The sequence below is a fragment of the Chiloscyllium plagiosum genome, unplaced genomic scaffold (assembly GCF_037043375.1).
Source record: "Chiloscyllium plagiosum isolate Xiang-an unplaced genomic scaffold, Cpla_swu_hap1 HiC_scaffold_27, whole genome shotgun sequence".
Lineage (NCBI taxonomy): Eukaryota > Metazoa > Chordata > Chondrichthyes > Orectolobiformes > Hemiscylliidae > Chiloscyllium > Chiloscyllium plagiosum.
In genome coordinates this window covers 83,747,249-83,770,646 of record NW_028270165.1, presented here as the reverse complement: position 1 = coordinate 83,770,646, position 23,398 = coordinate 83,747,249, and the positions used below count along the sequence as shown (strand labels likewise).

Genomic DNA, 23,398 nt, shown 5'->3' with positions numbered 1-23,398 from the left:
GAGGCTCCCCGGCCCCGCCCCCGCCCCCGCCCATCCCCCCGTGCAGACGTCACGCGGGGGCGACGGCGGTTGGGAGGAGAAGTCGCTCGAGCGGGGAAGCGGCGGGAGGGCGGCCGTTAGGAAAATGGCGCCGTGCGGCCCGGGGCAGACACCCGTCACTGGGCACCGCCGCCTTCCTGGTGCAGCTGCTGTGTCACGGCCACACCGGCCGGCTGTACAGCAGGCAGGAGCTGGTGAGCATTCTGGAGGCGGATGGGGTTAAGGGCCTGCTTGGGAACTCGTCGGCCGCCTGGGTGGTGGAGTTCTACTGGTCGTGGGGCGGTCCCTGTGTCAACTATGGGGCCACCTGGAAGGTACTGGGCCCGGGAGGTGAAAGGTGAGGCAGGTTGTGGGGGGGGGACGGGGACGGAGGGGAAGGAATGTGGGGCCTGTCCTGTCATAGTGACATTTTACACTCACTTTCCATCTGCTTTTACTGGCGCTTGTGCTGTTTTCCCCTCACTGTCTGTTTCATCCTTGTGCTGTTTACCCCATGCTGTCTGTTTCATCCTTGTGCTGTTTACCCCTCGCTGTCTGTTTCATCCTTGTGCTGTTTACCCCTCGCTGTCTGTTTCATCCTTGTGCTGTTTACCCCTCGCTGTCTGTTTCATCCTTGTGCTGTTTACCCCTCGCTGTCTGTTTCATCCTTGTGCTGTTTACCCCTCGCTGTCTGTTTCATCCTTGTGCTGTTTACCCCTCGCTGTCTGTTTCATCCTTGTGCTGTTTACCCCTCGCTGTCTGTTTCATCCTTGTGCTGTTTACCCCTCGCTGTCTGTTTCATCCTTGTGCTGTTTACCCCTCGCTGTCTGTTTCATCCTTGTGCTGTTTACCCCTCGCTGTCTGTTTCATCCTTGTGCTGTTTTCCCCTCGCTGTTTGTTTAATCCTTGTGCTGTTTCCCCCTCGCTGTCTGTTTCATCCTTGTGCTGTTTACCCCTCGCTGTCTGTTTCATCCTTGTGCTGTTTACCCCTCGCTGTCTGTTTCATCCTTGTGCTGTTTACCCCTCGCTGTCTGTTTCATCCTTGTGCTGTTTACCCCTCGCTGTCTGTTTCATCCTTGTGCTGTTTACCCCTCGCTGTCTGTTTCATCCTTGTGCTGTTTACCCCTCGCTGTCTGTTTCATCCTTGTGCTGTTTACCCCTCGCTGTCTGTTTAATCCTTGTGCTGTTTACCCCTCGCTGTCTGTTTCATCCTTGTGCTGTTTACCCCTCGCTGTCTGTTTCATCCTTGTGCTGTTTCCCCCTCGCTGTCTGTTTCATCCTTGTGCTGTTTACCCCTCGCTGTCTGTTTCATCCTTGTGCTGTTTACCCCTCGCTGTCTGTTTCATCCTTGTGCTGTTTACCCCTCGCTGTCTGTTTCATCCTTGTGCTGTTTACCCCTCGCTGTCTGTTTCATCCTTGTGCTGTTTACCCCTCGCTGTCTGTTTCATCCTTGTGCTGTTTACCCCTCGCTGTCTGTTTCATCCTTGTGCTGTTTACCCCTCGCTGTCTGTTTCATCCTTGTGCTGTTTACCCCTCGCTGTCTGTTTCATCCTTGTGCTGTTTACCCCTCGCTGTCTGTTTCATCCTTGTGCTGTTTACCCCTCGCTGTCTGTTTCATCCTTGTGCTGTTTACCCCTCGCTGTCTGTTTCATCCTTGTGCTGTTTCCCCTCGCTGTTTGTTTGGTTTAATCCTTGTGCTGTTTGCCCTTTACTGTTACTTGTGCAATTGCTGGGGTTAGTGTGTAAATACTAGTGAAGGAGATTATACACCAGCATGTATATGTTCCTCAGTCATTGAAGGGGCAGGACCTGTTGAGAATGGTTAGTAAAGCATGTTGTGCACTAAGCCTTGTTAACATGGATATAGTTTGTTATTTGGAAAAGTAGACTTTATTATTTAAAGTCACAGATGTACAGCACGGAAACAGATCCGTTTGATCCAACCTGTCCATGCCAACCAGATATCCTAAATTGATCTAGTCCCATTTGCCAACACTTGGCTCATATCCCTCTAAATCCTTCCTATTCATATACCCATCCAGATGTGTTTTAAGTGCTGTAATTATACCGGCTTCCACTACTTCCTCTGGCAGTTCATTCCATACGTGCACCACCCTCTGCATGGAAAAGTTGCAACTTAGATACCTTTAATATCGTTCTGCTCTCACCCTATAACCTATGCCCTCTTGTTGTGAACCTCAACCCTACACTGACGCAAAGACATTTAAAAAATAGTTGAGCAGCCAGACAAAATGCAAAAGCTATAAAATGTTGAACCACATGAGGAAAAAGAACTGTGGCTCTACTCTTTATTTCTCCCCTTGGCATTTGAACACTTAACATCTGTCAATAACACCAGCATCGCCACAGAGCATATTGTGTCTGCTCCTCGGTGTGAACAACAGCATGCATGCCCGCTGGTGTCCATGCTCCTCGCTGTTGGCAGAAAAGGCGACATCGCTTATCTCTGTTCCTAAAGGTCTTCCCTTTATTCTTAAAGCTATGCCCTCTGGTCCTAGTCTCTCCTACCAGTGGAAACATCTTCCCAATGTCATTGCACTACCCTGTCCGGTCATTTCTGCTGGTGGGTGAGACTACGCCTCAAGGTTAGAGGGAGTAGCTTTCAGACAGAGATGCGGAGGAACTGCTTTTCCCCGAGGGCCATGAATCTATGGAACAGTCTAGATTAGAGTGGTACTGGAAAAGCACAGCAAGTCAGGCAGCATCCGAGGAGCAGGAAAATCAATGTTTTGGGCAAAAGGGCTTCCATCAAAATCTAGGGAATACTCTGGCCAAGGAAGCAATAGAGGCAGCTTCATTAAGTATATTCAAGACACAGTTAGGTGGGTTTTTGCCTGGTAGGGGAATTAAGGGGTTCCTTGTGACTGCAGGGAGGAGGAGATGAGACGATGGACAGGTCAGCCGTGATCTTAATGATTGTGGAGCAGGCTCACTTGTGGCAACTGGAGTGAGTCCAGGGAGGGAGCAGACTTTACGACCTCAGGTATGTGTCATGGTTAGCCGGGTGAGGAGAGACATAAGGATAGGCTGGGACTGTTTTCCGTAGTGTGCCAGAGTCTGAGGAGTGACCTTATACACTTTTATATCATCATGAGGGACATGGATAGGGTAAATAGACATGGTATTTTCCTTTGGATGGGGGAGCCCAGAACTAAAGGGTAATAAGTTTAGGATCAAGAATGTGGTGTTGTAGCAAGTCAGGCAGCATCCGAGGAGCAGGAAAATCAACGTTTCGGGGAAAAGCCTTTCATCAGGAAAGTGTGTTTGTATGTGAGTTTGTGTATAAGACTGTGCATCAGTGAGTGTGTCTTTGCATGTGTGCATGCTTGATAAAGTGTGATTGTGATGAGAGAGGTATGGATATAAGTGAGGGTTTGCATTTTACTAAAATAAAGGACTTGTACAGGTAATATTAGGGCCTGGGTCGTGTTGTAGAACAGAGACCTGGGGGTGTTCGGGTTCATTGTTCTTGAAAGTTACATCACTGGTAGATGGGGGTGAAGAAGGTGTTTTGCACACTTGCCTTCATTGTTCACATGCTGAGTACAGGAGTTGGGATATCATGTTGGAGATGCACACAGAAAGTACTTTACTCAGAGGGTGATAGATGTCTGGAATGCATTGCCAGCAGAAGTAGGGGCAGGGACGGTAGATTCATTTAAGGTGCATCTGGGTGGAGGAAATCCAAGATGGCGGCGACCCAGCAAGTCTGAGTCTGTAGTGCTCTGCCCAAGACTCAGGCAAAGTAGGCTGCCTGCCTCCACCACACCTTCCAAATCATTTAAATAGGTTTTATTTAAATACAGCTAGTTATTTTGCACCAAACTTGAGCGGTTTAGTGCCCCGTTAAAATGACTAAAGGAAAGAATGCCCGCAGCTCGCAGCACAAAGGAACCCCTCCCCAGCTGCAGCAGAGGCGTCCACAGCTGCCCCAGGGTACTCAACTATGGTAGCGAGCCTTGTTGCAGTGATTTCTAAGCTTGAAGAGAAGATCGCCACCTTCATAGAAGAGTCCAGGAGCAGGTGGGAGTTGCTCTCGGTCGCGCTGCAGAAGCACGACCGAGATATTGAAAGAATCGAACATCGAGTCGGAGGGGCGGAGCTAAAGGCTGCGACCTCCGAGGCTGCCGCAGAATCAGCCGAGGGTCGGGTCTGGACTCTCGACCAGCGAGTCCGGGCCTTGGAAGATCACATTAACGACCTCAAAAATCAAGGTCGTCGAAAATATTTGTTTGCTGGGCCTTCCCGAATGGGAAGAGCAAGGCCAGTTTACAACGTTTCTGGAGCAGTGGCTTCCACAGTTATTGAATCTGGAGGCTGGATCAGGCCAGGTCTGGGTAGAATGGGCCCACCGGGTTGCAATACATAGGCCCAGCTTGGACCAGCGCCCCCACCCAGTCCTGTTCCGGCTGCAGTGCTTTTAGGAGAAGCAGATGCTCCTGGAAGCTTCCAGAAATCTTGGGAAAGATCCCCAAGCCATGATTTACAAAGGATCCAAGATTATGCTGATTGAGGACTTTTCCATATCTCTGGTCCAAAAGAGGAGGGCGTTTAAGGGATTTAAACATTCAGTACTCCCTGCGCTACCCAGCAACACTACGTTTTAGCCACGAAGGTCAGTGTATGACTTCGGATCGCCGGAGAAGGCCACGGAATGTTTGGCCTCTTGGATAAATCGTAAGAGTTAACTCGTGTGGTGAATGATGTTGTTCTGCCCTCCCCCTTCTCTGGTTCACCCTTTTTTTTTCTCTTATTACTTTATTGCTTAATATTATTTCCGGGGAGTAGGGAGAGGGGGCTTATTTGTTCTCCACTCTGCGATTTTCCCCTTTTTTTTGTATTTCTATATATATAGTCTGGGTGGCCTAGTAGATTTAGGTGAGGAGGGGTCTCTGCTTTGTCTTATTTTTTCTGTTTCTTTTAAAGCTGGGTTGTTTTCCCCCTGTTATTTTGTATTATCATAATTAATTACTATCTGCTGAGACTGTAATTTTATAGTTTTATATGTTTATACGTGGTATTAACATCACCAAATATATCTAAGTGTTGGTGTGGGCGGGTAGGGAGGGTACTCATTGTTAACTTTAGCTTGGGCATACACTTGAATTTTCTTCACTTTATTATGGGGTTCCTGGGTCGAGGGTGGGGCACTGGTTGGGAGAGGATATGGTGGGTTTTCGGAAAGGAAATGAGAGGGAAAATCTCCATTTAAATATGTTTTTGTTTTTTTATTTAGAAATAGTTTTTTATTATGTTAGTGTGAGTGTAATAAAGAATCTCTTTGTGAATTTTCTATGGTCTATGCTCGTGGTGTTTTGGATGGTGTTTCTCCTCCCGGGGGGTCTCGGACTTGTCTGGACGATTATGGTGAGTCATTCAATTAAATGGTGCACCTGGAATGTCAAGGGGAGTAATTCTCCAATCAAAAGGAAGAAAATATTATCAAATGTCAAAAAAGAAAGGGTTGATATAGCTCTCCTACAGGAGACCCATTTATTGGATGAAGAACACTTGAAATTACAACAGGGTGGATTTGATCAGGCCTTCTTTCCTTCCTTCAGCTCAAAAAGTAGGGGAGTAGTTCTTCTTATTTAAAAGAATCTCCCTTTCAAAATCCTAAGTCAGATAAAAGATGAATCTGGGCGATATATACTAATTAAAGCCCTTATAAATGGAGAGGAATATGGGATTTTAAAGCAGTATTGTCCCCCGGCGCGTCCTTTCAAATTTATAAAGGAAGCCTTCTCCAAATTGATGGCACTGGTGCTCGTCATACAATTATAGGGGGAGACTCTAATTGCATTATGGAGCCGGAAATAGGCAGCATACCCAAGAGTACTGCGGGTGTATCCCCCAGATATAGACAATTGGCGGATTTGAATCAAGAATTAGGATTAGTAGATGTGTGGAGGTGCCTCCACCCGCAAGGCAGAGATTTCTCTTTTTACTCTAATCCACATAAATGTCACACTAGAATTGACATGTTTTTGCCCCCTCGAGTTTTTAAAATTCCATATCATCCTGTAAAATAGGTGATATGATAATTTCTGATCACGCTGTTGTGTATATGGAAATCAAGGCTAGGAACAATGAGGCATCCCCCTGACATTGGTGTATGGGTTCCTTCTTAACGAAGGATAGTAAATTTGCAAAATATTTTTCTCAAGAATTTAAAGCTTTCTTGGAAATTAATTCAGGTACGGCCAGTAACCCGTCAATGATGTGGGAGACTATTGAAGCTTATGCACGAGGTCTGATCATTTCATCCTTGGTGACCCAGAAAAAATTAAAGGGAAACCAACAGCGTCTACTTGAGGCTCGGTTAATAGCAGCTGAAACAGCATCCGCTGACAGACCTTCTATTGCCAAATTACAAAGGATTACGGCCCTTAGGACAGCTCTGAATACCGCCTTCTCCCTAACGGCAAAGAAGGAAATATTATTTGCAAAACAAAGATTATATGAATTTAGTGATAAACCTGGTAGATGCTTAGCATTTCTTGCAAGTAAAAAAAAGGGCCTCTCAAGCTATCACAGCTATCAGGGAAAATGCTGGTACTCTGACTCACGATCCTAAAAGGATCAACTCAATCTTCAGAAAGTTTTATTCTGATCGCAGGATTGTGAAGGTAGAGCCAGGAGGATGCAGTCCTTTTTTAAAAGCCTGGCATTTCCGGACTTAACCCCGAAAGAGGTATCGGTCCTGAATGCTTCTCTAACAACCCAGGAAATACTTGATGCAATTAGGCAATTTCAGAGCGGTAAGGCACCTGGCCCAGAGGGCTTTCAGGTTGGATTTTACAAAGAGTTCACAGGAGTATTAGCTGGCCCACTTATGAACATGTAAAACTACAGAAATAGTCAGGGCTGCCTCCTGCCTTCACTGAATGAGGTGAATATCTCCCTTATTCTCAAAAAAGGAAAAGATCCAGAAGATTGTGCATGATACAGACCGATATCCTTGCTAACTGCAGATTTTAACATTCTCTCTAAAACATTAGCATTGAGGCTGGAGAGGGTACTGCCATATATCATAAAAGAGGAGCAGACTTGGTTTATTAAGGGCCATAGATCATTTAATGATATTAGAAGGGTCTTGAATGTGAATCAAGTCTGTCATCAGGAAAAAATACCAGGAATAGTAGTCTCTTTGGACGCGGAGAAGGCATTTAACAGGGTTGAATGGTCATACCTGTTCTATACATTAGAAAGGTTTGGTGTTGGAAACGTATTTGCCAAATGGGTCTCAACACTGTATAATGATCCCAAAGCAGTTGTGATCACCAATGGATTAGGCTCAGGTAGCTTCCGTGTGGGTAGGGGCTGCTGTCAAGGATGTCCTCTCTCACCGTTGCTATTCACGCTAATAATTGAGCCACTGGTGGAAGCGATACGGGCTGACTCTAATATAACGGCCCTGAGGGTTGGTACAAGTAAACATAAAATTACCCTATATGCAGATGATGATCTCCTTTTTCTTAGTAATCCTCTGATGTCCGTGCGTCCCTTAATCCAAATTATTAATACATTTAGTGCATTTTCAGGCTACAAAATTAATTTTTCAAAATCGGAGGCCACGCCTCACTAGTATGTCCCACTTATTGGACCGATCCCACTCCCCTTTCGGTGGTCTCTGGAGGGTTTCCTATACTTAGGCATTTTTATCACCCCAGTATTTGGCCAGCTATACAAGGCCAATTTTGTGCATCTATTGGAAAGGGTAAGGCAGGACCTTCACGCTGGGGAGACCTTCCAATTTCCTGGCTAGGTAGAATAGCCCTAATTAAAATGAATGTCTTGCCCCATCTCTTATACCCTATGAGAATGCTTCCGGTGATGCTGCTGAGGCTGGCACTGTGCAAATTGTATGGTTGGCTGGGTTCGTTCATCTGGAATCCTAGACGGCCCCTCATTAAGTTAAGGAAGCTACAGCTTCCACAGGCAAGGGGGGAGGGCTGGATTTTCCAGACTTTAGGAAGTATCAGTTAAGTTTCTTGTTAAGCTGCATAGCCGATTGATTGCGGGTCAGACATGACCCAATCTGGATGGACATCAAGGTTTCTCAAGTACAGTGCTCTCTTATTAACCTCTTATTTTTAGATTAGATGAAAATCATTACAGACCACTGTAGAAACCCTATAGTACTAAACACAATTAAAGCTTGGAATATAATGCGGCAAAACGAGGGTAATTCACATAAAACGTCCCCCTATACTACTATAGTGGGGGCATGGGGTTTTCAACCGGGGCTTACAGATACCACATTCAAATCCTGGAGATCCAGGGGTATCTCCTGTTTAGGGGATCTGTTTGAGAAGGGGGTCCTGATTTCTTTTGAACAGCTGCATCAGAAATTTGGATTACCTAATGGAGACCTCTTTTGATACTTCGAAATACGAGATTACATACAGAAGACGACTACGCTATTAAATAGTCTCTATAAATCAGATCGAGAACGAAGAGTGTTGTGGCCAATGGGCGTACCCTCGGTCAGCACTCTTTATCATTTATTACGTGATGAAGTGTCGGAAGATATGGACCGTCTGCTTAGAACATGGGATCAGGATTTGCGGCTGGAAATTTATACAGAAATGTGGAATGACATCTGGGAAAATGCCAAAAAAATCTCCATTTGTAACAGAACTCAGGCCATTCCGTTAAAAATACTTCATAGGGCCCATATGGCACCGGAAAGATTGGCAACATTTAGGGCAGGAGTATCTCCAATGTGTCCCAAATGTAAAACAGAGGTGGGCACTCTTACACACCGCTTATGGACATGCCATAAGATCCACAAATACTGGACCGAAGTAGTAAACGCCCTGACAGACATCTTGGGAACGGAAATTACAATAGATCCAGTATCTCCTCTTCTGGGCTTCTCGAGCTTACCTTCTCTGGATGTGCACGGGAGGAAATTATTTTCCATTCTCTCCTTCTATGCAAGGAAAAATATCTTAGTAAACTGGGTGGCTGAGGGCCCTCTAGGACTTCAGAATTGGCACAGATTAATCATGGAATGTGTTCCCCTTGACTTCCTTACAAATATGGTGCACCAAAAAACTGAATTATTCTATAAAATATGGCAGCCCTTTTTGAATTACATGGATACAGATATTTCGGCCATTCTTTCAAGGGCTTTCATCTAGTTGAGGTAACAGTTCTGGCTGGTCCGGGGCCCCTTGGGAGAGGAATCCCACATGAATACGGGTTTTATTACAACTTGATGTTAACTCATTACGAGTGTGTACTTCACTACTTAATTACTATGTTATCCTGTTTTCTTTTGAATAATGTAAGATATTTGATCATACACTCTGGTTAGTTATAGGTTAGATCTGGTTTCCAGCATCTGCAGTTATTGTTTTTACCTTAGTTATAGGTTAGATTAGTAGCTAGATGAGTTTTGTCTTTTTCTTTTTCTTCTCTGTATCTCTTTTTGTTGGACAGGTTTTGGCTATTTATTTAAAATTTAATTGTATATTAATGTTTGTACTTGTCTTTTTTAAATTTGTAAACTTGTAAAAATGTTAAATTTTCAATAAAAATATCTATAAAAAGAAAAGGTACATCTGTACAGATGCATGAGTAGGGGGAGAGCAGAGGGATACAGATTCGGGAATTGCGCGATAGGTTGAGACAGGGGATTTGGATCGGCTTCGGCTTGAAGGGCTGAAGGGTCTGTTCCTGGGTTGTAAATTTTCTTTGTTCTGTGTTGAGGTTGTACAGGATGTTGGTGAGGCCATTTTGTTTAGAGTACTGAGTACAGTTCTGGTCACCCTGTAATAGGAAGAATATTATTAGAGGGGGTTCGGTAAAGATTTACTTGGACGTTGCCAGGACTGGAGGGTTTGAGTTATCGGGAGAGGCTGGGACTTTTTCACTGGAACGGAGGAGGTTGAGGGATGACCTTATTGAGATTTGAAAAATCATGAGGGGTGAGGGTAAGGAGAAAAGCGAGGAACATGCGCGGTTATGTAAAGCCAGAGGTGGGAAGGTGAAACAAAATTGTAGCTCTACCCTTTTTTCCTCCTATTGACATTTGGCCAGTTGAATCTGGCAGTTACACGAGCATATCTACAGAGCCTACTGCACGTGCTCCTCGGTGTCAGCAAGCACTGCGCATGTTCGCCGGTGTCTGCAAAAAACTGCACATGCTTCTATCTGTCTAAAAATGGTGCATGAATTTCTTTTGCCGTTTCCCTGCTCCTCGGATGCTGCCTGACCTGTTGTGCTTTTCCAGCACCACTCTAATCTGGACCCATGAGCTTCTGAAGCTGTTGCTGCTCCTCTCTCTCTGAATGAAGACTGAGATTCATCCAAGACTGTAATTTCCTTCCTCTGTCCAACAGCACTCTCTTCTCTCACTGCCTTTTCTATTTCTTTTATTTTCATGCTGGGATCCAATTGTTGAATTGCAGCAACTGAGAAGAAAGGGAGTGAATCCAGAAAGAGGACAGACTCTGTGGTACTGCACTTGCCAGGTGTCTGTGCCTCAAACACCTGGCAAGTGCAGTACCACAGGGTGAAGTTATAGTCTTTGCTGTGGAAAAAACAAAGCAGAAATGAGATGTATTGTTTAAATGGTGATATATTGGGAAGTGGAGAAAGTGAGGACTGCAATGCTAGAGATCAGAGTCAAAATGTGTGGCGCTGGAAAAGCACAGCAGGTCAGACAGCATCCGAGGAGTAGGAAAGTTGACGTTTCAGGTAAGAGCCCTTCATCAGGAATGATATGTGGATGGACAAAGGAGCCTCAGCGTCCTCCTACACCAGTCAATGCCAGTTGTCAGACAGGTGCAGCAAGCATTCAGCAAGGCAAGTGGTATATGAGCAAGAGGAATTGAGTTTAGAAGTGGGGATGTCTTCCTGCAGTTCGGGGGTCATTGAATATATTCAAGGCTGAGTTCATATCATTTTTGAGCAACAGAAAAGTGGATGGTTATTGGGGAAGGCAAGAAAATAGTTTTAAGGCTAGTACAGAACAGTGACAGTCATACAGCATAGAAACACACCCTTCAGGTCAACTAATCCATGCTGACTATATTCACAAACTAATCCCATCTGCCTGTGTTTGGCCCATATCCCTCCGAACCTTTCCTATTCACGTACTTATCAAAATGTATTTTAAACATTGTAACTATACTTGCATCCACCACTTCCTCTAGACATTCATTCCACAAACAACCACACTCTTTCTTTTAAAAAAAAGTGCTCCTCATGTCTTTAGACTTGTTCTACTCTCACTTTAAAAGTTTGCTCCCTAATCTTGAAATGACACCTGCCATTCACCTCACCTATACCCCTCATGATTTTTTAACCCTCTCTAAGGACACCTCTTAACCTCTGATGCTCCAGTGAAAAAAGTTCCAGTCTCTGCATCTCGATGTAGGGAGGTCCATATCCATTTGTGGTCTGTTCAATGCTGGTGCAGGCTTAAAAGACCAAATGGCTGACTCCTGCTCCCAATTCTGTGTCCTGGACAGCAAGAGACGATAAGGCAAGGGAGTAGAAAGTAGGCTATTCAGCCCATCAGGTCTGCTCATACCATTCAATCGTGGCTGATCAGTTTCTGAGTGCCATTCTGCTGCTTTCTCCCTGTCACCTTCGATCCTCTCAATACTCAAGACCCTACCTATCTCAGTCTAAATATCCTCAGTGACCTGGCCTCTGCAGTCTTCTGTGCCAATGAATTCCATAGATTCGCCACTCTCTGGCTGAAGAAGTTTCTCCTTAGCTCCATTCTAAAAAGTTTTCCCTTTACTCTAAAGCTGTGCCCTCTGGTCTTAGTTCCTCCTATCAAGGGGAACATCTTCCCAACATCCACTCTGTCCAGGCTGTTCAGTATTCTGTATGTTTCAATTAGATCTCCCCTGAGTATGGCCCTGCTAATCAGCATGAACCAGACCTTCAGGATGAGGTATAGCAGGGATTAGGTTCAGCAAATTGGAAATGGAGGGAGAGTGTGTGGGATGGAGATCTTCAGCTTCTAAGGAATAAGAGAGGAAAGAGAGTTCACAATAAATCAGAATTGATTGGATGAGCTGATAAGCTACGGAGGGGCAGATGGAGTTGAAGTTGGAGAAATGTGATGTGTTGCATTTTGGTCAAGCAATGCAGGCAGGACTTACACAGGGGGAGTGTTGCAGAAGAAAGAGACCTTGGAGTGCATGTTCATAGTTCCTTGTAAGTGGAGTCCCAGGTAGACAGGATAGTGAAGATGATGTTTGGAATACTTTCCTCTATTGGTCAAAGCATTGAGTGAAGGAGTTGGGAGGACATATTGCGGCTGTACAGGACATTGGTAAGGCCACTTTTGGAATATTGTGTGTAATTCTGATCTCCATCCTATGGAAGGATGTTGTGAAACTTGAAAGGGTTTGGAAAAGGTTTATAAGGCTGGTGTCAGAGTAGGAGGGTTTGAGCGAGAGTCTGAATAGGCTGGGACTGTTTTCCCTTCGTGTCAGAGGCTCAGGGGTGACATTATAGAAGTTTATAAGGGGCATGGATGGGGTAAATAGCCAAAGTCTTTTCCTCCGGGTAGGGGAGTGCAAAATTAGAAGGCAGAGGTTTGAGCTCAGAGGGCAAAGATTTAAAAGGGACCCAAGGGGCCACTTTTTCTCAGAGGGTTTTGCATTTATGGAACGAGCTGACAGGAAGTGGTGGAGGCTGGTACAATTACAACAATTAAGAAGCATCTGGATGGGTACATGAAGAGGAAGGTTTTTGAGGAATATGGGCCACATGCTGACAAATGGAATGGATTGATTTTGGATATATGGTTGGCATAGACTAGTTGGGTGGAAGGATCTGTTTCTGTGGTGCATGACTCTTACTGTCTTCGGTGAAAGCAGAAGTGTGGTTGTGAAGACAGGGCTTTCAGAGCAGCTTTCAAAGATGTTTTGCCCTACTGGGACCGGAAGAAGTTACAACGAAACCTTTCATTTGTGAGACAGCAAGCAACTAAGTGAGTACATCCGGGATTTTGCTGGAAAGTGGGAATTCTTTGCACTGAGAGGATGAAGCCCTACCCTATCCAGTCATTTCTGCTGGTGGCTGAGACTAGGCCCCAAGCTTTGGGGGAGTAGGTTTAGGACAGAGATGAGGAGGAGGAAGTGAGGGCTGCTGGTTTTCCCAGAGAGTAATGTATCTGCGGAATTCTCTGCCCGGGGAAGCAGGCTCCAATATGCCCCGGTCCTAATTCTTCAGCTTGACGTACCCGTGACTAAACTTTGAAGAGTTTTCGTTAACTGATGCAAATATTTCCCATTTGTCCAACAATGCAGTGTCAGCTGTTTCAATCATTGAGATGGTTTTGATTCATCTACTAAATACATCTACTCATATTAGACAATATTCATGACAATGTACGCGAGGTGATTCTATATACGCAAATTGTAAACCAGTAAAAAAGGCTGACCAGGCAAGGAAGTGGTTAACAAACACAGGGCATCCCTCTTAGAGTATGCATCTTGTTTGTTTACAAATTAAACACGCTTCAGATCTTTTCCGAGCTGCTTTCCGAAAATCTGGGTGCCACAATAATGGACATCATCAACTGAAATAGGCAGCAGCAAAGAATGAACACAAACCAGTCCAGCAGGGGGCACCCATGTTTTGGTTTGAGTATTGAGGGAATCCCCTATTTGAGGCCCCTGCGCTATCAGTACCATACCCAGGCTAATGTGCATTGAAACCAGATTATGAAGTGTTAACTTTCCTGCAAACTTCTGCCTGTGTGTGTCTCTCTGTAACATTTTCTAACTTGCTTCATATCTCAGTTTGTCAGCTTTTGTTTATTCCTTCCTTCCTTCCAAGGCTAATGAGGCACTCACATTCCAGAACAGCCCAAGTTAGGGAGTTGAGCCTCATAAATCCTGGCTGTGACACATTGCTGCTTAACCAAGTGTGCAAACTCTAAATACCTCTCAGCTGTTCCATTTGCAAATCGAACACTGTTTTCAACACAAGTTGTTTGTGTCTCTGCATGAGTCCATAACCCAGGGAAATACAACAGAGTCTTTAATGGTTGCCCAATGTGTCCTGTATGCCAAATTCATTCAAGTCTGGACATCCTGAAGTGAGCAATTATACTTCAGATTTCTACTCGCCAATTAAAACTAATGTTGGGCACTCGAACAGATTGAGGGCATCTTGAAGCATGCCATGGACCTCAGTGTGGGTCCAGGGCTTATCAAATAGGGTTTCACCTCTCATAACCGTGCGGTAAGCAAATTATTTATTACTAATTTTGTAAAGCACAAGTGTTCTCAGCAGTATTATGTCCAGATGCTAGGACCCTGTTGAATTCTCTCACTAGTATCTTGTGGCTGAGTAGGGAGAATTGTATCAATATTTCTAACAGCACTTTTGTCCCTGGCCAGCTTTCCTCTTTATTTTGGACACAACAAAAGCAGCAACCAGATATTTCATCTCTCAAAGGATATCGGCCGGTGACCTGGCAGGACCCGGGTATCTCCTGCCTGACTCGCCAACTGTGGGGGATGGAAATAAAGCCCCATGTCAGGAAAGAATTTGTTTATCAGGAAGCAGTACAGCTGCAAGGCCAACCGTCTCCGCTGAGCCTGGGAAACATGAGCTTTAGCAAGCAGGCACTAAGCTGAGATTCAAAATGGTTTCCAGGCTTTAATATGTGACCAAATGGCTGGCCCAAATCTAACAATTCTCCCACATCATCGCAGGGAATAAAACAAGAAAAATGAGACAAAATGAGAAATAAATAGGGGGTCGTGCTTAATGTTTGTTCATTACGAAGTAAACAAGAAATAGCAGTCTCCCAGGACTCGAATGGTGCCCTACTTGAGAAATTCTGTCCAACAAGTTTAATTGGAAGCAGTAGCTTTCGGAGTGCAGCTCCTTCAACAGGGGATTGTGGAATATAAAATTGTAAGACACAGAATTTATAGCAACAGTTTATAGTGTGATGTAACTGAAACTATATATTGAAAAAGACCTGGATTGTTTAAGTCTCTCATCTTTTCGAATGACCATGATAGTTTCAGTTCTTTCAAATGTCAATCAGAAAAACTTTTAAAATAGTTAAATCCTCAAGTGAACTTTACCAATTGGTGTCGCGTCAGCCCAGATAATGTATTGAAGGTGTGAGCTCCCCTGTGTGAGACTCTGTGCCACAATGGTTAAACTGATTAACAGAATCTTACATGGATTCATGCAGTTTTTGAGCAAAGTAAGACATAATTCTGCAAGTACGAATTCACCCAACAAACTTGTGCGTGTGTGTGTGTGGGGGGGGTGGATGTATATTTGCAGATACATTCTATGTGCATTTTTTTTAAGGAAAAATCTGTAGGCAGTCCATACATGTCATAGTTTGTAAATTCGACTTTGGAAACGGACCCAGTCTGACTCAAGATTGGGATACAGGCAGACTCTGACCTCGCACCTTTAATGCATTGTCTGGGCTGAGATGTGAGCTTTTGCAATAAAGCCTTGTTATCTCGAGAAGGTGACAACAAGAAGTTCTGGGATTTACATTGTAATGAGACCTACAACCTATTTGAAATGGTGGAAGACTTAACAACCCAGGTTTGTTCAATATACCATTTCAGTGGCAGGACACTGGAATGTTTTGCTCTAAATTGCATCTTAGGATCTTATCCTCCACAACCACCTGATGAAGAGGCAGCACTCCAAACGTTACTGCTTCCAAAGAAGCCTGTTGGACTACAACCTGGAGTTTTGTGATTCTAGAATCTGGTTTCTAGTATCTGCAGTCCTTGTCTTTACCTAGTTGATTTTAACCCTACAGTGAATCCTCTTGCAAGGATGCCTGCATTGAAGAAGTTTTCCTCCTCTCTCTCCAAGAATCTCAAGGAATCCCTCTCCCACTGCAACTCCCAGGTCATTTCCTCTGCCCTGAAGCTTTTCAACCATGTCCTGAAACAGACTCGCTACCACAGCCACATTTGCTTCCTCATTACCTGCCTCCGTTACCAAATAATCCTCCACGGACTCCGGGCCACCTTTAAACCAGCAGAGTTCGGATCCGAACAGGTCACTCCACCCTCCTGTCTGACCTATCCCCCCACCCCCACCCCCACCCCCATTCACCTATTGTACTCAATGCTACTTTCTCCCCACCCCCACCCTCCTCTCATTTATCTCTCCACCCTGCAGCCTCTATTCCTGATGAAGGGCTTTTGCCCGAAACGTCAATTTTCCTGCTCCTCGGATGCTGCCTGAACTGCTGTGTTTTTCCAGTACCACTCTAATCTAAAGTGGATTGGCCATGCTGAAATACCCATAGTGCCCAATGATGTGCAGGTGAGGATGAATTGGCCATGCTAACTTACCCATAGTGCCCAGGGATGTGCAGGTAGGGGTGAATTGGCTATGCGAAATTAGGCATAATGTGCAGGTAAGGTGCATTACTCAGGGTTAAATGTAGGGGAATGGGTGTGGGTGGGTGACCTTTGGGAGGGTTGGTGAGGCCGAGTGGCCTGCTTCCACACTGTGGGGATTCTCTGAAGGGAGGGGTTTTTTTGGAAAGTGTTTTCTCGTCCTCGTCTGCTGCATGCGCAGTGCGGCGTCCCGCTGTTGACCATGCCCCACCCCCTCAACCGTCACTTTTCCTTGGCCCGCCCCTAGTCCATTTGTGACGTCACAAGGCGGAAGTAGCTCTGTCAGTTTCAAAGTGAATGTCCCGCCCTCTGGGCAACTCTTCATCCTGGGAGGGAGACAGAGATGGGAGGAGGGGAAATTGGTCACTTGTAGCAACTGGAGTGAATGCAGGGAGGGAGCAGACTCTGCAAACTCAGGTATGTGTCTTAGTTAGCCGGGTGAGGAGGAACTGAAGGATAGAGATTGGGAAGGGGGAGGGCTGGATATCTTTTCTGTTTTTATTTTTAAAATGCACCCGATTCCCACCATTAACAGCCACAGGTACAAGTACAGCACATGCAATATTCCTCATTGCAGCTTCAAGCCGGTTTTGCATCCTCTGTTCTTCCTCCACTTCAGCTCCAGCACATTCAGCTTCTTTCCCGCATTCACATTCCTCCACCCCCGCCCTGATGTTCCAAGCTGATCCTCAAAAGATCGGTTTGTCCCTCCATTCTTTCCCGGTGGCGTCTATTACTCTTGTCTATTTCTTGCCTTATCCGGCCTTGAGCGTGAACAAAGTGTTAGCGTATATCCTCTTTCACTGCCAGCTGCTTCCTTGTATGCGAAAGCAACATTTCTTCCCATTTTTCGCCGACACTGAGCCTTCTGACCTCCTTGATTGTGTTTTTTTTTGTTTTTGCAGAAGCAGGGAACAGATGCTTATAACTGTTTGTACGAGCATATCTAGCTTAACCTACACCCCATCCCCTCACAGCACCTTATCTGTTTGTCTGTAACATCTACCATTGTTTGCAGGCACATTTCATGTATGCACATTTTAGCTAATACAAAAGCAATTATATATTTCTTTCACATAGCTTTCATGCTTGTTAACTCCACTCTTGGCTGAAACAATTATACCCTGGCGTTAGTTCATTTACCTTGCAGAAGCAATTATGGTTGCAGAAGTAACACTGCTTTACCTATATCCCACAGGGGTGACCCTACAACTTTGTATAAATAATGTGGGGCATGGTGAGGGTAAATAGACAAGATCTTTGATCTGGGATTGCTCATAGATTTAGGGTGAGATTTAAAAGAAACCTAAGGGGAAACTCCTATATACAGAGGGTGGTGTGTGTAAAGAATGAGCTGCCAGACGAAGTGGTGACTGCTGGTACAATTATAACCGTGGGCGGCACGGTGGCACAGTGGTTAGCACTGCTGCCTCACAGCGCCAGAGACCCGGGTTCAATTCCCGCCTCAGGCGACTGACTGTGTGGAGTTTGCACGTTCTCCCCGTGTCTGCGTGGGTTTCCTCCGGGTGCTCCGGTTTCCTCCCACAGTCCAAAGATGTGCAGGGTCAGGTGAATTGGCCATACTAAATTGCCCGTAGTGTTAGGTAAGGGGTAAATGTAGGGGTATGGGTGGGTTTCGCTTCGACGGGTCGGTGTGGACTTGTTGGGCCGAAGGGCCTGTTTCCACACTGTAATCTAATCTAATCTAATCTAAAAAATCTAATCTATAACCTTTAAAAGGTATCTGGATGGGTATATATTGGGAAGCATTTAGAGGGACATGGGCCAAGTGCTGGCAAATGGGACTAGATTGATTTAGGATATCTGGTCAGCATGGACTGAAGGGACTGTTTCTGTGCTGTACATCTGTGATTCTGGCTTGCCACAAATGTTTGTCACGTCTGTATGTTCAGTTTCTCCCTGGTGTTGGTGTTAACGCCTTGGTGTCTTATTTTGCTCCCCACATCCTGGGGACATTAACCATTTCCTATCTGGTTGTTCTGATCTGGACTGCTGTCTGGATCGGATTTCTGGGATTGGTCAATAAACACACCTGGAAGTGACTTTGTCAATCACACAAGCAATAGTTTATTCTTTGATATGGCCCGGTCGGTAGACTCTGATCAGCCCAGAAGGATTAGATTAGATTAGATTCCCAACAATGTGGAAACAGGCCCTTTGGCCCAACCAGTCCACACCGATCCTCTGAAGAGTAGCCCACCCAGACCCATCTCCCTCTGACTAATGCACCTAACATTATGGGCAGTTTAGCATGGCCAATTCACCAAACCTGCACATCTTTGGATTGTGGGAGGAAACCCACGCAGACACTGGGAGAATGTGCAAACTCCACACAGACAGCCCCCCGAGGCTGGAATCGAACCTGGGACCCCTGGTGCTGTGAGGCAGCAGTGCTAACTGCTGGGCCACTGATGAGTACTCCCAGAGTGCCAAAAGAATCTGCCGACTTTTCCAGATACCTTTTAAAGGTTATAATTGTACCAGCAGTCACCACTTCCTCTGGCAGCTCATTCTTTACAGAGTGTGGATAGAACTTATGTACATTGTTTAGAGTCAGACATTGAGCATGATCACATCGTAACAACCAATCAGATCCCGCAAGGTCCTCATGCATTTTTGACTTAGCCAAGGGTGGCATGGTGGTTCAGTGGTTAGCACTGCTGCCTCACAACACCAGGGTCCCAGGTTCGATTCCAGCTTTGGGTGCCCGTCTGTGTGGAGTTTGCACATTTTCCCCGTGTCTGCGTGGCTTTCCACCGGGTGCTCCGGTTTCCTCCCAGAGTCCAAAGATGTGCAGGTCAGGTGGATTGGCCATGCTAAATTGCCCATAGTGTTAGGTGCATTAGTCAGAGGGAAAATGATTCTGGGTGGGTTACTCTTTGAAGGGTTAGTGTGGACTGGTTGGGCCGAAGGGCCTGTTTCCAAACTGTAGGGAATATAATCTAATCTCTCATAATTTCTTGTAGACAACCTGTTCTTGGAATCGTATTTGTCCTGTCTGGTGGTTAGGATTAAACCGTTACTTCTGCGATTGATGGTTAGGTTCACATTTGTTACTTCTGCATTTGCAGTTTTTTTCACTGGATTTATATCAGGCTGTGGTTTCTTGTTTGTTCTGAGTCGTGAGTATCTGCCTCACTCAGTCCCACCGAGTTAGCCAAGTAGAAGCCATTTTGTCCTACCTCTCATGTTAAAGTGGAGATTTGAGGTGGCCCAGGGAATCCTTTGAGAACGCAGACCTGTAAAGCCTCTCTCTTGGTTTGTCCTGGAGATCATACTCTTTGAAGCCTGGAATAAAAACCTCTCATCATAAAGTCCCAAAATGCAATTCAATTCAATCCATAGTAGATAAGCACTAAGAGTTAATTTTCTACGGGATTCAACAGCCTCACCAATAAAATGGTCTCTCTCTCTCGTGTCCTTTTGAACTCTCAAGACAGCAAAGAATTATTTTCTGAATGCCCCGCTTGCAAGGGGTAGTAAGAATCCATCATAATGGACAAGATCCAACCATGAATTACAAAGCTATGGATAGTCTTTGAATCTGACCCTGAAACAAGACTTGGTACTATCATTAATTTCACAAGGGAACGGCTGTGAATGTTATCACTTGGTGTCCTGTTCACACAGATTCACCGATTGTTGAGGTAAACGTTCTTAATTGCCTTACAGCATCCTGTTATCACTTGGTGAGCCCAGGTGTCCCTATCTTTAAGTTCTCTCCTCTTTCTGAGCCTTCCTGCCTGTTTATTTTCTAGTGCAGTAAATGTATTCAATAATTGAGCATTACATTTTAGTCTGAATGTTTAAAGACAAGTTTTAAGGCTATAGACTTTACCACCCAGATGCCCACACCCTCATTCCTCTCTTTGATTGCACCGCGATCACTGAAAGAGAAGGCTAGTCCAAACAAATGCCCTTCAAGGTGGTCCAGCCATCAACATCCTGCAGAGTGGCACCACCATCTTCGCAGCTCATCTGGTCATATTTATCATCGCCATCGACATGTGTGGGTGATTCATCAGATCGCAAAAGGAGCATCTTCTGGGGCAAATCTATATCACTAAGGGACCTCATAAGCCTAGCAATTAAATACGTAACAATATCAATACCGACAAACAGACATAGCTAAATTGATAAGCCAATTGTATCATGAGCCCGATTTGCAATTTCCCCAACTGGTCCCTTCAGTCATTCTGGAGGAGAAAGTGAGGTCTGCAGATGCTGGAAATCAGAGCTGAAAATGTGTTGCTGGAAAAGCGCAGCAGGTCAGGCAGCATCCAGGGAACAGGAGAATCGACGTTTCGGGCATAAGCCCTTCTTCAGGAAGGGCTTATGCCCGAAACATCGATTCTCCTGTTCCCTGGATGCTGCCTGACCTGCTGCGCTTTTCCAGCAACACACCTTCAGTCATTCTGTCAAGGAATACCTGGATCTCTTCTTGTATCTTAATTAAAATTGCCAGTGAGATTGGGAATGGCCATAGTGCATTTATCTTGGACAATGGTGCAGACCTCACCCTCCTGGGCAGGTATGTAGTCTAAGGCATACTGATTCTGCACAGTGTAAAGACACAGGTCTGATCATCCCAGTTTACTCTGTTTCAGAGCCTCTTTACTCTTATTTCCTCGAATGGTCAGGCTGTAAAAGAGGGAATTGCGGTTCTGTTGACTTGTCACCCCTGCCGATCCTTCCAACCTCAGCGTACTCTGGATTCCCCAGCCTATCGGGTGTCCTGTATTGTCACCCAGTCCCTTGGGATCCTTCCAGTTGGAGCAAGGTTGGCTGAGACCGACCGCTGCATCCTCCTCAGATGGAGGTTCCATCGACTTGTCCACTGGCCAGGACAAGGTACTGTTGTGGGAACAAGGGCTCCGATTGTGACCTTATGAGGGACATCTTTGCCATCCAGGACAAGGAAATTGGTAGCTTTACTTTAGCTGAAGAAATAATAGTCTGGTTTGGTTTATATTTGGGAGAGTTTGTCAAAATCGGTTACTGAAATGTTACAGCAGGAAGTCTGGTCAGGTCTACAGGAGTAAAGGGTCGATGTTTTGCAAGAGGAGTTGCTTGAGCGCTGTAAAAAATGGGCCAAGTGACTCGAGCACTCACACTGTATGGGAGACGATGGTCCTCAGAATGCTGTTCCCATTGGGCTCTCCCTTAGCTCTATTGTACATGGTCTTGGTGACAGTATCAGATTCTGAAAAGAGAAAAGGCCTATAAATGTGCAATGAAAGGGTTCCATTCCAGGTCCATGTGCAGCATAAGGCCTACTGTACGCCAGCCAGTGTTACACCGGCTGTTTGTATACACAGACCGGAGCTATTGGAAAGTGATATTTCTCTTCACAGGGTCGGCAGTAGGAATTCTGACGAATAGAATGGAATCGGGGACTGGGGACAGGGCACGTAAGTCATCTCCCGATAGAGAGGAGTAACATACTACTGCCTCTGGAGTGAAGAGCGTTCTGTGGGCCTGTATACACAAGTTCTTTGTGGATTGAGGAGTTTCCCCTATCAGGCTTCCCCTTTTTCTCAAGGAAGCCCGTCCTGCAAAAAGGGATGATGTTCCTGGGCGTCCTTAAAATATTTACCATAATAACGGGGTTGATCATTTTTATCCTCACTAGGCTTGCGTCTGCAGTTAAAATAAAAAAAACATGGTAACGACATGGTAACTCTCACTGATTTCTACTGTCCAGATGGACCATCTGGTCTTTCTGATGTAAGAGTCCATTGCAATAATCAATCGTCATCACGTTCCACACGTCAAAGGCGTCTGGTCCGGTCCACTGGACGACATCTCCTCAGCATGGGTGGTGGATAATCCCTGATCATTCCTGGTCGCATCCATAGTTAGTGGCTTTCCCCATCAGGATGTTGTACGTGATCAGAAAGGTGAGGAGATAGGCGATCCCCCACATGTCCCTCCTCTTAGTTCAAGTATCTGCAATAAGATCAACATGAGAAAAACAGCAAGATTCAAAAACCCAACTGGACAGGGTCCACTCCTCTTGTTGGGATTCCAGGATTCTTTCCTCCTCTTCCCCCAAACCTTTTGATTAGTGTGGCCAATCAATTTACAATGGTGCAGTTGGACCCAAGCTGAGCGCCCAGCGACTGTGACCGCCGTAGGGGTGGGAAGTAAAACCTGGAAGGGGCCATCCCAATGAGGTTGGAGATCTTTGCCAGTCCAGTTCTTGACGAGCACCAACGAACCAGGCTCTACCCGTGTCGAGGCTGAAAGGGAGGGAACATCATTGTAGGCCGCACGCTCCTGGGAGTGAAAGGCATGCGTAACACTAGTTAGAGCAAGAACACAACCAATCATTGCTTCGGTCATGTGGTGGAAGTGGACTGAGAAGGGAGCAGAATCGTTCCAAGGGGTACGGAGAGGGTGACCAGAGAGACTCTCAGCTGGAGACAGTTGTGTCTTGATCGCAGATATGGATTGCATCTGGAATAAGGCCACAGGGATTAGCATAACCAGGAGAGGCCAGACTCTGCCATTAATTTGGCAAGCTTAGTCTTGAGTTTGGTTAAAACATTCAACAATGCCGGCCGCCTGAGGATGATAAGCACCATGCAGTTGCCGACAAATACAAAGCTGGGAACAGAGTTCTCCATTAATATTACCTACAAAGTGTGGTCCATTGTCCGAGCTAATGCACGCAAGTATACTGAAGCAGGGAATTATTTCCTTAAACAAAATCTTCACCACAGTCTCAGCAGTAGCGTTAGGAGAAGGGTAGGCTTCAATCCACTTTGAAAAGACATCAGCAATAAGCAAAACATATTTATAGCAACTCAACTCATTTCTCCAACTCAATGAAGTCCAGTTGAAGTGTCTCCAAGGGACCCTCCAGCAAGGGAGTTCTCGTAGTTAGAATGGAGTGAGAACAAAGGGGGTGGGAAGAGTGGGATGGTGCTTTCAATTTTGTGGAACAACAAAAG

At 45.5% G+C, this 23,398-nt stretch overlaps 1 long non-coding RNA gene and 1 pseudogene across 1 annotated transcript in view; one reads left to right on the top strand and one right to left on the bottom strand.

Annotated features, from left to right (window-relative positions):
* Window positions 1-1,572: 1,572 nt before the first annotated feature.
* The window catches only part of LOC148144769 (uncharacterized), a 24,531-nt pseudogene continuing 2,705 nt past the window's right edge, over window positions 1,573-23,398 (top strand).
* LOC148144768 (uncharacterized) overlaps window positions 16,923-23,398 on the bottom strand; it is a 21,530-nt gene continuing 15,054 nt past the window's right edge. The window contains exons 2-3 of the long non-coding RNA XR_015751648.1: window positions 19,625-19,730; window positions 16,923-17,185 (exon numbers count right to left, since the gene is read on the bottom strand). This is a non-coding gene — a long non-coding RNA (uncharacterized LOC148144768). The remainder of the gene's footprint in view (window positions 17,186-19,624; window positions 19,731-23,398) is intronic.